This window comes from Lactuca virosa, chromosome 9 (assembly GCF_052849685.1).
Source record: "Lactuca virosa cultivar CGN04683 chromosome 9, Lactuca_virosa_CGN04683_v6, whole genome shotgun sequence".
Lineage (NCBI taxonomy): Eukaryota > Viridiplantae > Streptophyta > Magnoliopsida > Asterales > Asteraceae > Lactuca > Lactuca virosa.
Genome location: NC_136434.1, coordinates 148,353,034 through 148,367,997, shown reverse-complemented (window position 1 = coordinate 148,367,997; position 14,964 = coordinate 148,353,034). Strand labels below are relative to the sequence as shown.

Sequence of the window (14,964 nt, the reverse complement as noted above, 5' to 3'; positions counted from 1 at the left end):
GAAAAACAAAACCTTAAAAGTTTCGTATACAAAAGGGTTGTCTCGTGACAAAAACATCGATCATTGGTTTGAAGGAAAAGGACGAATATATCAATCAAGGCAATACTCTCAACAACAAATTCAAGAAGCTTATGAGAAGTATGTGAATACTTCGTCAACTGAAAGATCATCTTCAAAAGATTCGAATGTATCAGTAAAGACTTGGCAACCGATTTCGAAAGAGAAACATGTTCACACATAACCTAAGAAGACGAAGGCATATGTCAGTGACAATCACAAACTATAAAAAACATATGTTTCGGTTCCTTTACCTAGTGATGTGGACTTAATTGATAGTTTCAAAACTAAAGTTTATGATTGGCTTAAAAGTTCTGCATTTCATTCTGTTTTTAAAGCTAATTTCCAAGGACCCAAACAGCATTAGGTACCTAAATTCTTTCATTGATCGCAGGTGCTATGTGACGAGCAATATGATGAGAAATGGTATATCGATAGTGGTTGCTCACGTCACATGACTGGATGAAAGGAAAATTTGAGAGATTTTCGAAGCTTGGAAAATACAGGTGTTGTGAAGTTTGGAAACAATCATAAATGTCAAGTGAAAGGATATGGGAAAGTAACGAATGGACAGTTTACTATAAATCGTGTTGCTTATGTCGAAGGTCTTCAACATAATTTGATAAGTGTTTCACAACTCGTTGTGGGCACTGGCAATCAAGTTGTGTTTAACGAAGAAGGGAGTATCATCTCAAAGGTTAAAACGAACGAAGTGTTACTGAAGTCAAAACGCTATGGCGATATGTTTACTCTTGATCTAAAACTGATTGTTGGGAAACCTTCAGTTTCTTTACTTTCAAAAGCTACATCTGATGTTAGCTGGTTATGGCATCGTCGTTTATCACATTTAAATTTTCGAAATTTGAATAAGTTGGTAATAGATGATCTTGTTCGAGGCTTACCGGTTTTAAAATTTGACAATGATACCTTATGTACAGCTTGCGAACAAGGGAAACAGCATAGGAAAGGACATCCAATTGTGATAGATTCGAAAATTGTGGAACCGTTGGAACTTCTTCATGTTGACCTTTGTGGACCATCGACTATTGAAACTCTCAACAAGAAACGGTACATTTTGGTTATTGTTGATGATTTTTCTCGATTCACTTGGGTGTATTTTCTCAGGTTAAAATTTGAAGTCGCTCAAACAATGATTTATTTTATCAATAAAATTGAGATGAGTTTGAAAAAGAATGTTCGAAAAATCAAAAGTGATAATGGCTCTAAGTTCAAAAACAATATGCTGGATTCGTACTTAATGGAGAAAGGAATTTCGCATAAGTTTTCATCACCATATACACCACAACAAAATGGTGTAGTTGAACGAAGAAATAGGTCACTTTGCGAAGCAGCCAAAACAATGCTGACATATGCAAATCTTCCTCAATATCTATGGGCCGAAGCAATGTCAACAGCATGTTTTACTCCGAATCGTTCTTTTATTAATCGACGTTTCAAAATCACTCCGTATGAAATTATCAATAATCACAAACCAAATGTTAAATTCTTTCATGTGTTTGGTTGTAGGTGCTTTATCATGAATCTTAAGGATAATCTTTCGAAATTTCAAGCAAAGGCTGACGAAGGCATATTTTTGGGATATTCGCACAATTCGGTTGCATACAGAGTATTAAATAGGCACACACGAAAAGTTGAAGAGACATTTAATCTTAATTTTGATGATTATTATGTCAAACAAATTGAAAAACATTTTGAACAAAAGCCGATTATTAATGAATCAACTAATGAATCTGCAATTATGAGTTCATCTGATTTTGATTATGATTTAATTTTTGGTGTTCCTGACAGGGATGTGGATGTTGAAGTTCATGCGAATGATAATCATCAATCTGAATCTACGAAGCATACAATTGACTTGGAAATCCCTCAAACAATTGTAGATAGTAATTCAACATCGAATTCTCCAAACTTTGGCGAAAGTATGCACAATAATCCAGTGGAGGGGGAGCACTTGGATTCGAATACTCTGCTTGAGGTGGAGCATTCTTTCGAGGAGGAGAATCAGAGAATGAATGCAGATGTTGAGGGGGAACATCCAGTTGAGGGGGAGCATCCTGTTGAGGGGGAGCATCAGAATGATCTTTCTGTCGAAATTGAACAAAATGACAATGATATGATAAGTCTTTATCAGAATGATGAATTTCACAAAATTAATGATAATCTTTCCGTTGCAGGTTCAGAAAATGAAGAATTATACGAAGATACACATTTGGATTTTGATCCAGCATATCCACCATAAGAGAAATGGACAAGAAATCATCCGAAAGAACAAGTGATTGGGAATCCACAAGAAGGAGTCTTAACAAGAGCTCAAATTCGTGCGCAGAATGAGGTACTGAATACTCATCAAGAATATTGTATGTTCAATGTTTTCATTTCAAAAATCGAACCAAAGACATATAAGGTTGCAATGGAACACTCTGATTGGGTTGTTGAAATGCAATCTGAATTGGCTGAGTTTGATAGAAACAAGGTTTAGAGATTAATTCCTAAACCTGAAAATGTTTCGATTGTCGGATTAAAATGGATTTTCAAAAACAAAACCGACAAGGATGGAAATATTGTACGAAACAAAGCACGATTAGTAGTAAAAGGATATTCGCAACAAGAAGGTATCGATTATGAAGAAACCTTTGTCCCTGTCGCAAGACTCGAGGTTGTTCGAATATTTTTGGCTTATGCAGCTCACAAAGATTTCGATGTTTATCAAATGGATGTGAAATGTGCTTTTCTCAATGGTGAACTCGAAGAAAAGTTTACGTTGAACAACCTCCAGGATTCATAAATGAAGAGTATCCTAATCATGTTTATATTTTAGATAAGGCAGTTTATGGATTAAAACAAGCACCAATAGCCTGGTACACAACTCTTACCTCTTTCTTAAAGCAATCGAAATTTAAACAAGGATCAGTTGATCCCACATTATTTCGAAAGAAAGTTTGGAATCATCTAATGCTTGTACAAATTTATGTCGATGATATTATTTTTGGCTCTACTGACCCTGCTTTGTCTAATGAATTTGAAAACCTGATGAAAAGCAAAGTTGAGATGAGTATGATGGGAAAAATCAATAATTTTCTTGGTTTAAATATTCGTCAAAACAGAGAAGGAAATTTTATCAATCAAGAAAAATATACGAAAAATCTGCTTGAAAAGTTTGGATTGACGAATAGCATGAAATTGCGAGTACCAATGGCAACGGGAACATGGCTTACACCTTCGTTAGATAAACCTGTTGTTGATCTAACTCTTACAGAAACATGATAGGTTCGTTACTTTACCTCAGGGCAAGTCGACCTGATATTATGTTCTCTGTTTGTAATTGTGCTAGGTACCAGTCAAATCCTCGAGAACTACATCCCACTGCAGTCAAGAATATTTTTCGTTATCTCAAAGGCTCAATTTCTTTAGGATTGTGGTATCCTTCGAAAACTGGATTCTTCATACAAGGTTTCTCAGATGCTGATTTGGGAGGTTGCAATCTGGATAGAAAAAGCACAAGTGGAGGATGTCAATTACTTGATGGAAAATTGGTGAGCTGGCAGTCGAAGAAGCAAACTCGTGTTTCGATTTCCACAGCAGAAGCAGAATATGTAGCTGCTGCAGCTTGTACATCACAAATAATTTGGATTCAAAGTCAATTGCATGATTATGCAATTAATATGAAGAAAATTCCCTTATATTGTGATTCTCAAAGTGCAATACGTATTTGTCATAATCCGGTGCAACATTTAAAGACCAAGCACATTGCTCTTCGTTATCATTTCATAAAAGATCATGTGGAGGATGGAAATATTGAAGTGCATTTCATGAAAACTACTGATCAATTGGCTGATATTTTCACGAAACCATTAGATGAAAAATCATTTTTGAGAATTTTAGGAGGACTTGGAATGATCGAAGGGAATTATGTTCCAGGAAACAAGGAATAATGGTTAAAAGGTGTCGATTCAGAGGTGTTGAATAGAATAACAAAGGGATTTCATTCAGCGTGCAGAGGTTACTGTTCATATTCAGCGCTTCGACCCCCTTCGAATTCAACAACATGTAACATTTCATTAGTTGACAAAATTTCGTTAATTTGACAAAATTTTGGTTAGTTTGACAAATTTTCATTTGTTTGTCAAAGTTTCGTTAGTTTGTCATAATTTTCGTGTGTTTGTTACAATATCTCATTAGTCTGTAAAAAAATTTTCTTTTCGAAAAATTCAAAAACCACAAAAATATTTTCATTTGTTTTGTCTTTTATTTTAGAAAAATTCAAAAACAAAAAAAATATTTTCATTTGTTTTGTCTTTTATTTTAGAAAAATTTCAAAAACCACAAAAATATTTTCATTTGTTTTGTTTTTTATTTTAGAAAAATTTCAAAAACCACAAAAATATTTTCATTTGTTTTGTCTTTCATTTTAGAAAAATTCAAAAACAACAAAAATATTTTCATTTGTTTGTTTTTTAGTGTTTTATTGCAGACATCAATGAAGATTTGTATTGGGTAGATGCTTGCAGTTCTAGGGTCAGGTAAATTTTCGAAAACTTTGCGCTAGTTAGGACGTCCCTAGAAGCATGCTACAGCATCTCGACCGAAGCCTCCATAGACTCAATGTGTGTGTACTAAAGCCTTAATGAAACTTTTCATACGAAAATTTCTTCCCAAGTCAGGCTTATATTCACATTAGTCAAATGAGCTACCTTACTCTTCTCAACTGAGTTAAGAGTTTTATGTTTGGTCCGACCATAACAGAGGTACAAGTCGTTTCTCAAACCAATCTTTTTCATCTACAAATTTCTTACACTTACACACACGAAGACATATGTCCAAGAGATCTTTGATACAACCCGTCAAGATTTAGACATATCTACACTCTGTGTTAATGATCTGACATCATGAGGTCGTGATGAAAGTGAAACCCAAAATTCTAATATTGCAAGGAATTGACGAGGAACTATGTTCTAAATTTTAACGAAACATTTGTTTCAGTACCGACTTTCGAAACTCCAAATCATATTCATTTCTTATGAGTGGTCTTGATCAAACTATCGAAACCCACGATGTTTATTACCCAACAGGATCCAGCACAAATATTTTTTTTCATGGATATGATTTCCGTGTGAGTTTCATTCGATTTCTAAGCCACTTTCAAACTTATTCCAAAGCATACTTGTCACTGACTACACTGGTCAAACAGGTAATTTCTGTTACAATTACTCACCTTATGTTTAGGTTGATATGTAACGAAATTAGTAAGCCACCCACGAAGTCTTATAAAAGAATCCCTTCGATACTTCTTTATAAGTATTCGATTGTAATTCACGGGAAAATACACAAGCTGTTGATCATCTCTCTTGATGACTAACGAAGAAACCTTTGCCCAGGGTTTTACCGCCTTCGTGTCAAAAAAAATTGACATCATAGATTCCAAAATTTTTGTTAAATTGCTTCTTATCTCATTCTTTTGGCACACTGCACTCACGAAATCCTTGAGGTTCTGAGTAATACCAACTCAGGCTGATGATTTCGAACATCTGGCACATGACTTCGCTTTTAATCCCAAAAGTGAAAAAGCCTTACTTCCATACGAAGGTTAGTGACGGTTAAAATTCCATTGGGAGAAACAATACAGGTTGTTTGATGTGACGTTTTGTATTTCTTCTGGTTTTCAAGGAGAAGTGACAATTACTTTTTGACGCATGGCTACTTAATCGGAATAGTGGTGCGAGTTTCAAAGTGCCACGTCGGATCTCATTTAATGCACACCCCGCTTCAAATTCAAACTGTAGGGTTACATATAAAAGGGGAATCAAGGGTTTTTTTTATCAGTTTACACTTTCAAAAGGAAAATTCCCAAATTTTCTCTACAAATTCACGTTGTTCTTCAAAGCTTCAACAAACCCTAATCATGGCCACTTCTGCTAATGTCAATGCTCCATCCCAATCCACTGAAGATGTTACTTCACAACCAATCACGAAGATTCAAGGCACGAACTATCAAGTCGAAGCGGATGTTTTAGTTTATCCAGAAGAATTGAAGATATTGGTAGTCGCTTTGAAAAGCTATGTTCTATCGACAACTATGTTCAATTCATTTGTTGTTCCTCTTTCATGGCTTTCACAAGCAGGATCCACTGCTACTTACAGCAAAGCAATGGATATAATTACCTTCCAACTAGTGAATGATAAGAAGATACGGTTGACAAAGAAGTTATTCTGTCAAATTCTTGATATCCCTAATTCTCCACCATATGTTGATCTTTCTTTTGCTCAAGTCAACTACATGTTCAATGAGATGGGTCATCAACCCCCACTCACCAAGATCAGTGATTTCAAGAAGTCTGGACTTCCGACTGTTTGGAATTTTCTATTTGGAACCTTTCTATGCTGCTTGATTGGTCGCAGTGTTGGATTAGATAAAGGTCGAATGGAAGTTTATGCTATGGTTGCTGGAGTGTATTATGATATTTCAGTCAATTACTCTACACAGATGTGGAAGGAGTTTCAGAAGAGTGTTGAAAACACGAATGTTGTTCAAGGAATATCGTGTGCAAGGTATTGGAGTTTGATTCTTCATTATTTCTATGACAAAGAAGGGATTGAGGTGCCTGCTGGTGAAGAGACAGCTGAATTCAAGAAATATCACTTTTCGAAGGAGGTTACTCATGATGCTGAAGTCTTTACACACATTGCAAGGATCCCTGATGCAATGTTAAAGCGTGTTGGTCCAACAAACTTAATACTCGTGCAGTATTTGAAAACAATTGATCCTGATGTTGAAACTGGGAAGTTGTTGCCAAAAGAAGAAGCAGGTCCTTCTAAGAAGTCTAGAAAATCAAAGAAGGATGCAAAAACTACTCCTGAGAAACCTGTTCAGGAGCCAAAGAAAAAGAAGTCACCAAAGAAACAGACGAAGCCAGAAGAACAAGTTTCGACTGTTTTGATTGAGCCGGTAGAGCCTGTTATTGATGAACACACAAAGGCCATCAAAATCTGGTATCTTTCGAAGAATTAAGAAGAAGTCTAGTGGTTCACGAAAGTCTACAGATGGATCTTTTTGGTTTTCTCCTACCATGGTTCGTAAACCATATCTTAATCACCAAGGGGTCCTTATTCGTGAGGTTCCAGCTCCTGTTTCTCCTTCATCAAAGAAACGAAGAGCTGAAGATGTGGCCAAACATATTTCCAAGAAGAAGATGAAGAAACGAAAGTTGGTTCTTCAAGAGGAATCGTCCGAAGGTGAGAAAATTCCTGAAACACCTGAAGCTAATATTTCCATACCAAAATCGACTCCTGAGAAGATTGAGGTCACACCACCCGAAGTTTCCTTAACCAAGTCAGTTTCTGAGGAGGTTCGAACTTCAGACATTACTACACACGTATCTGATACGGATGTAAATGTCACTATGGGTGAAGGAGATTCAAATAAAGAAATTCTTGTTACAACTCAAGGTATTTCTGAACCTTCTGTAATGGATACTTTTGTTTCATTACCTCCTTTTATCATTCCTGTTTCAAACACTACCAATTCACCCACTTTTGCAACCATTCTCAATCAACCATTCACTACTCTGTTCTCATCTCAATCAACTGATCCACCCAAATCTACTGAGGACACTGATACTGAAGAAGGAGGATTTGGAGGTACATTTGAAGAGTTGGAATTTGATGAAGACGAAGAAACTTTTCCAGATCATATGTTAATGACGATGAAGCAGTTCATGATTCTGAATAAAAGGATGAATTCGATCATTCAGTCTCAAGCTGACATGAGGGGAAGTCAATCTGTCTCGAGTTTAGAAATTGATGTTATGATGAAAGCATTCGAAGCCATGATGGTTAGCAAAGTTTCTGGAATGATTCGAGACTCGGAGTCTAGAATCTTGGAGAAGGTGGACCATTATGATCAGAACAATGAGTTACGTATGAACTCTCAATCCGCGAATTTTCTGCGTGAAGTAAAAGAACTAAATAGTGAGGCCAAAGAAAGACATACCTTATTCGTTCTTCACGTGAAGAAAGTTCGTGATGATGTTAATCTCAAGCTTCAAGAAATTCGTGAAGACATGGTCAAAGAGATTGCTACTGCTCAGCAAAACTATGCATCTCTCAATCAGAAGGTGGATATTATTTGTGATGCTGTCACAAAGTATGTTAAGATGTACGAAATTTTGAGTCCTCAAGTAAATCAACTTTCTACGGATAATAGCCAAATTTTTGTGGAGATTAGGACTTTGCTAAAGGAGCTGAAAGAATTATCTGTCAAGCCTGTTTCCTCTTCGATCATTTCACCAGAATTTTTATCTCAAAAGTTTTCTCAATTCGAAGCTGTTTTGCATAAACAGTTGGCTCCATTGTCCAGGTTCTCAAGTCTTCTACCAACAGATGCCCCACCTGTTATCACAGGGGTGCAAGGGGGAGAAAAGAAGGTTGGTGATGCAAAGGTTGGTGAGGTTTCGCATGAAGTTGTTAAGACTGTTGGGAAAAAATTTCAAACAAAGATTCCATCAACAAAGCCAATAGTCTCAAATGTTGGGCCTGTTACTTCAACGGTTGTTACCACGATGCCAATTACAAGGCCAATTTCTAAAGGAATTATGATTGGTTCTTATGCTGAAGGTGGTAGTAGTTCGAAGCCAAAGGATACTGTTGATAGTTCTTCGCACAAAGACAAAGGCAAAACGATTTTAGTTGAAAAGTCGAAAGAAGAGAAGAAAGCTGAGGCTGAAGCTGGAGTGGAGAAACTAAGAGTAGTTCATAGCATTATGAGTCTTCGTGCAAGTGATCCACCTGGAATGAACAAGGGTGATCGAAGCAAGCATTACAACTATGAAACGATCGAAGCAAGAGTTGCATATAATCATATGTATGCCTTTCAGAAGAAGCCAAAACAAAGTTATGCTGTTGTTAATACAGATATGAGTCAACTTGACTTTCCAATCAACGAAATGATGTTCATCATGGCTCAGTACAAGATTGCTGAGAAATTTGACAATGATGATGAATACACATATATGAAACTCAAGTTTCATGCTGTTCTTGGGAAACTTCCAGAGGAAATTTGGTCTCTTGTGAAAATAAAGAAGGTGATGTGCATTAATAAGGATGTTCTGTTCGAGAACATGATGCAGAACTTTCGTTTTCATGTTGCAAGGGCAAATGGTCAAGTATGTGATTTCTCTGTGGCTGATTTTCCTTTGATGAACTTGTATGATCTTGTACAAGTTGCATTGCTTTTGAAAGATAAAGATGCTTCGTATCTTCGAGAAACTGATCCAGAAGTTTTTCGTCTTGGTCTTTCTCACATCAAAATATTCATAGACAACTACTATGAATGTTTGGCACTAACTGATGTGGAGTTGGCAACTACGAAGGGATTGGAAAAAGTTCCCATGGAACCAACGAAGCCCCAAACTGAGTTAAAGAAGTACGCAGATGGGGAGATATGCTTGAAGCCATTTAGATTGGTCTTCGCAGGGAAGGATAAGAATGGGAAGACCAAGAGATTTTTGTTCCATGCATGGGAAGTAGAGAGATATACTACGTCCCAGTATACGAACTTTATTGTTCGTATGAATAGCTGCAAGAAGAATAATGAAGGGGACAATAAAGAGTTGATGAGGATTATTTCCTGGTACTCAGAAATACGAAGGGTGATGCTGTATGCTATACAGATTCTCTCGAATTGAAGAAGGTCGACATTATTACAAAGGGGGAGATTGTAATTGTCGAAGACCTGTTGTAATATGTCGAAGACTTAATGTTATTTTACAAGGTATTTTGTAACGAAGCTTAGATGTTTAGTCCTTGTAATTTTTTGTGTGCTTTCATATTTCCTATAAATAGGGATATTACTTAGAGATACAAGTAGATCGGTGTATGAACTTGTAAACATTCTCTCTATAAGAATTGAAAGCATAATAGAGCTGAAACCAGATTATATTTACATCTCGTGTTCAAACTACATTTGTTTTACTTTGATTTGTTTCTTACTTGATTCATCACTTCATCACCCTCCACCATACAGGAGAGCGGTGTGAAAGAATGGATACCCAATGGTGGTCATTTTATAGGCCACCTCCTTAAACTCCCTTTATAGTACGGTTTCGTGAATGAGGCGTACTAACGATTTGATTGACTTGTCTTATACATATAATATATTAATCTTTTAATTATATATATATATATATATATATATATATATATATATATATATATATATATATAAGGTGTATTCTAAACATTTAAAAAAAACACAAGGTTTAATCCTTTAATTATCTAAATTAAAACTTTTAATTTAATTAAATTTAAACCATTTATGGATTTTATAATTTTTCTTTTAATTAAATTCTTTAATCAAATAAATAAATAAAATCCATATTAATTGATCTTATAATTAATGTTTATCAAGACTAAGGATATCTCCTAACATTTAGAGTTTCAATTAACTGTCTAATATAGGCAAAAATCGGATTGTGGCAGATATGGAAACACATAATTACCAATTAACAACCACATAAATCATATTAGGCAAGAAAATCCAAAAATCTGGATATGAGTTATGCTCACGTCGTGACAGAAGCAGCTCACGTCGTGAGCATCAATTTTTCGAAAAACTTTTGTTCATTCAATAAATGTGTGATTAATGCAAGACACACCAATAGCTCTAATACCACTAATGAGTTTTATAGATTACAACCAAAATGTACAAAGCAAAATATACTTAACCATTAAGAATTTGGGCACATGCAACCTAAAGGATCTATGTCTTACACATAAAGGCAACATACTTTGTATTAACAAAATTACTATAACCCTAATGAAATTGAAAATCATAAGAGAAGGTTACATACCTTTTGATTTGTTATAGCGAACAAATCAAACCAATCCTTCTTCAAAAAACTCTTGGAAACAAGAACCAGAAATCTCGTGCCTCTAATGGTTCACACCCAAATAGCAACTAGGAAAATAAAGAGGAGAGAGGATGTAACCCCCAATTTTTACCGTTCCATAGGATTCAATATAAAAAATGTTCATAAAATCCGAAGTAGAAATATATTACTGTTTAGCCTAAGAAAAATAGGAAAAATAAACCGAATCGTCCAAAAAACATAAAAATAAGTGCCCCAAAACACACACCCACACACACATATTTACTATTATATAAACCATATTGAGCATTTCTTGAAATTTAAGAGGTACAACCACTTAAGAACCATGTGCATTATTAAAAATGCTTCAAGAAAACTGTATTGAAATTTATATGGTAACAATATCCGCCATTAATATCAGTCCACTTTTCCCTAATTTATTTCCCATAACCCACCGCTCCATCTTCTCTACCTTCTCTACCTTATCTTCCATATATCAGTCCAATCTTCATGTTTTCTCTTCATTCCTTCTTGGAAGACCATAATCGCCTATGAAAACGAAGAAACCATGCCCATGGTCTCTGGAAATGATGAATACCCACCCACTAATCATGGTTCGAGGTGATCACCAAAAAGCTAATCTTTATCATCTTAGGCCCCTTGTTTGACCAATTTTTTATTTAGGTTTTCACGATATAAAGATTTTGTTCACCGACTTCACGACTTTATATCTTACTTCCTCCTTGGTCGAGAGCTGCAATGTACGTTTTTCTTCTGGCTTAACCATTTCCCAAATTAATTTACATGATTGGATTCTTTCAACTTTTAGTTTATGATGGTCCAATCTCCCATAACCATCACCTTCCCCTTTGTCGACCCAAATATTCAAAAAGTCTCATCTCTACATAGTCGCACCCTTGGTCTGCCTTCTCCACCACTAACTGATGTCAAGTCATCTATTTCCACCTTTTTCGCAAACCATAAATTGTATACTCAGGGTTTGGCAGTTAGGGTTTAGCAGAAGGATTAAAAAAGTGGTGGTGAAGCAATAGTCATGTGGGTGGTTGAAGGCAGAAGGAGGTGAGCAGAAGGAGTATACAATTTATTTTAGTGCTTATTTTACATTCTTACATTCATTTTCAGTTTTTATAATATATTTTTCTTTGGAAATCTCTTTTAACTGGACTTTCAGGTAAGATCCAAATTATACGATAAAGAAACAGATTATGGAGACCTAGCAAAAGGTGAAGATGATACTCAAGGTTATCACGATCTATATCTGCCTTACTGTATGTGGTATGTCCCAACATCCATCTCCCTATATCGGATTCGGTTATAAGAAGTAGTTTCATCTTGTAAAGGATATTCATTTGTTCTTATTTTGCTATTTTGTTGTGTGATTTATTTTATACAAAATGTAGGTTCACTAAGTTTGGAGGCATAGTTCCTTCTAGACCAGCTAAATTTTTTGGAAAATGGTGGATCTTTTTTCAATTACAACAATATACTTTTTCTTTTTTGTTGTTTTATTTACAGTATTAGTATTACACAAGAACAAATTTTGATTGGACTACAAGTGTCCTGTTTATTGCAACAAGTTACGGGTATGATGCCCCTCTTGATGAATTTGGTATGTTATAAAGCTACATTATATTAAAGTCATCTTATGTTGTATATTCCATAAATTGAAACTTTACATTAGTGTTGGAGCATACGATACAAAAAACCTTTAGCCCTAAGTTGAGTGCTGATTAGGAAGGATTATGACCGAGTAATTGGGGAAATAACGTGCTCTTAAAACCCCTTTATTATTTGTTATCTACAGGCTGCATGTGTTCTTAAAACTCCTATATCTGACAAAAAGTAGGTATATAATCTTAGATAACTATGGTATGCTCTTAGTATCTATTTTTTTTAACAACTAGAAATCCCTATTATGTTAAGTTTTAGAAATGGCACAAATTCCTTTTTTATTAAGGTATCATTTTTTTTCTTATATCGGGCTTTATTACATGCAACTTTTGATAATTTCTGTAAAATATGATTATATTTTTGGTTTTTTTTTATCTTTTTATCAATCTTATATGAATTGATAATTTGGATTAATTTCTTCGTAAATTTTATTTGAATTACATTTCACAAAGCTTATGTAAAGGTTTATATATTCAACACATCACGGAAGAGCTAAATATGTTAGCCTTCAAAGGTGCCTGAGATGTTGTAGATTTTTATCAAAGTAAATGATTTAGGGAGGTTTTTGTAGAAAAGTACGAGCCATAGGGGATCAAATGTGCTATTCTTTCTTGTTTCTTTATACAAATATAAATTGGTCTCACACATGCAAATAATTTTTTTTTTAATAGGCAGTCTGAATTGTCTTTATTAATGATGGGTTTTTTTTTGGGGTTTTGATATATGATCAATATAGGTGGAGTGAGGGTTCAGATTACAAGTATGAAGAAGTAGAATGTATGAAGCTTGTTCATGTTCATATTTAAAGCAACTTATTGATATACCCGGATACATCCTTGAACTGATAATCAAACTATGATAATATTAAGATAGTAATACCATTCATTCGAGAGGAATGAACTCTCCAAAGAAGAACAAAGTTCTTTACAGTTAAATTCTTAGCTGCCTCAGTCATTCTACTAACTACTATATATACTACTACAACTACTAAAGAAAAAGACAAAAAGGACTAACAGCTTGGCAAGGTGATATCCCCACTATGTTGTCCCACCACTAACTCTAGCCAGCAAAATAAATAAAGACTAAATTGCCCTCCATACAACAATTTAGGAAGCATGCTGCTCATAATAAATAGAATTTCATGGAGCTTATCACTTCTCTAACTAACACAAATGAATTTACAAGACTAGATCACGATCATACTCACCAACACAATCCATATGACTAGCTCTGTGTAGAGAGGGGAGAACCTTCCTTTTAAATGTGATCATAATGTTGCTTTTTTCGTGTAGGTACCTGCAAGTGATTGTAAATAAAATATATTCCATGCTTTTGATTAAACGTATTTTACTAACTCTTTATCTTATTATGTAGGTGTTACATTTTTAACACAATTTTTTTTCATATTTTTTTTTAAAAAAACATATAGAACATATATCCAAAAGCCCATTTTTATTGAAAGATCATTGTCATACATTTATTAAACATAAAAGAGAGTTTTAGCGGAAGTCTAAAAACATTATTAATTTCTTCGATGTGAGTACAGTCATGCTGGAGCCTTTCCACGATCAGAAGAACATCTTGAAAAATAGTTAATCAACAACTGTAAGCCGAGGCTTAGTGATTTTTCCCAAGATACCATATATCACCATACATATACATGCATACAATCAATGGTTCATGACCTTTCGCCGATTTACCAATAAAATGTGTATCTAGACTTACGGCCTGCCTGCCATTTCGTCGTCAACACGGGTCTATAGGCTCCCGACCTGTCGTCGTTCCGCCATCAACCCATTACTTAACCATAATGAATAATTCAAGTACAATAACATTTAAACACACAGAGACTATATTTTTTGGATTTACTCTACTAAATCCTATATCCTAACAAACATGGATATATATTGTAATACATAGTATAGTGAGATAACTCACCTGAAAAGTCTCGAAACTTCCAGAGTTTTGCTAATTAAACTACAAATCGAGAAGTCGAATCACAAGAGATTGAGATATCGTAAAAGATAGAAAAATAAATTTAATTGAGATTGAGACGTGTGAATTGAAAATAAAGACCACACATCTATTTATACTAACTGTTTAGAAGTATGAATGCTTAGTCATTCTCCCAAAAACTAACACGTATTATTATTACTATTATTTTATTGAATGTGTTAGTTTTTCTTTGAACATATCCATTTCCTTTTACTTAGCCACCAAGTATATTTGTTTAATCGACACACATCAAAATTTGTGTGAATCACTTCATTAAACTAATATTAAATATGAATTGCATCTAAATTTAAAACTATTCTTAATACATATATGCATA

General features: G+C 34.6%; 1 long non-coding RNA gene across 2 annotated transcripts; it reads right to left on the bottom strand.

Moving 5' to 3' along the window:
• Window positions 1–13,465: 13,465 nt before the first annotated feature.
• LOC145140857 (uncharacterized) lies at window positions 13,466–14,680 on the bottom strand. 2 transcript variants are annotated; one of them, XR_013722315.1, is made up of 2 exons: window positions 14,571–14,680; window positions 13,466–13,928 (listed from the first exon to the last, which is right to left on the bottom strand). It is a non-coding gene; the product is annotated as an uncharacterized LOC145140857 (long non-coding RNA). The 2 variants fall into 2 exon arrangements; XR_013722314.1 differs by having other exon boundaries at window positions 13,466–14,404; window positions 14,571–14,674.
• Window positions 14,681–14,964: the final 284 nt, after the last annotated feature.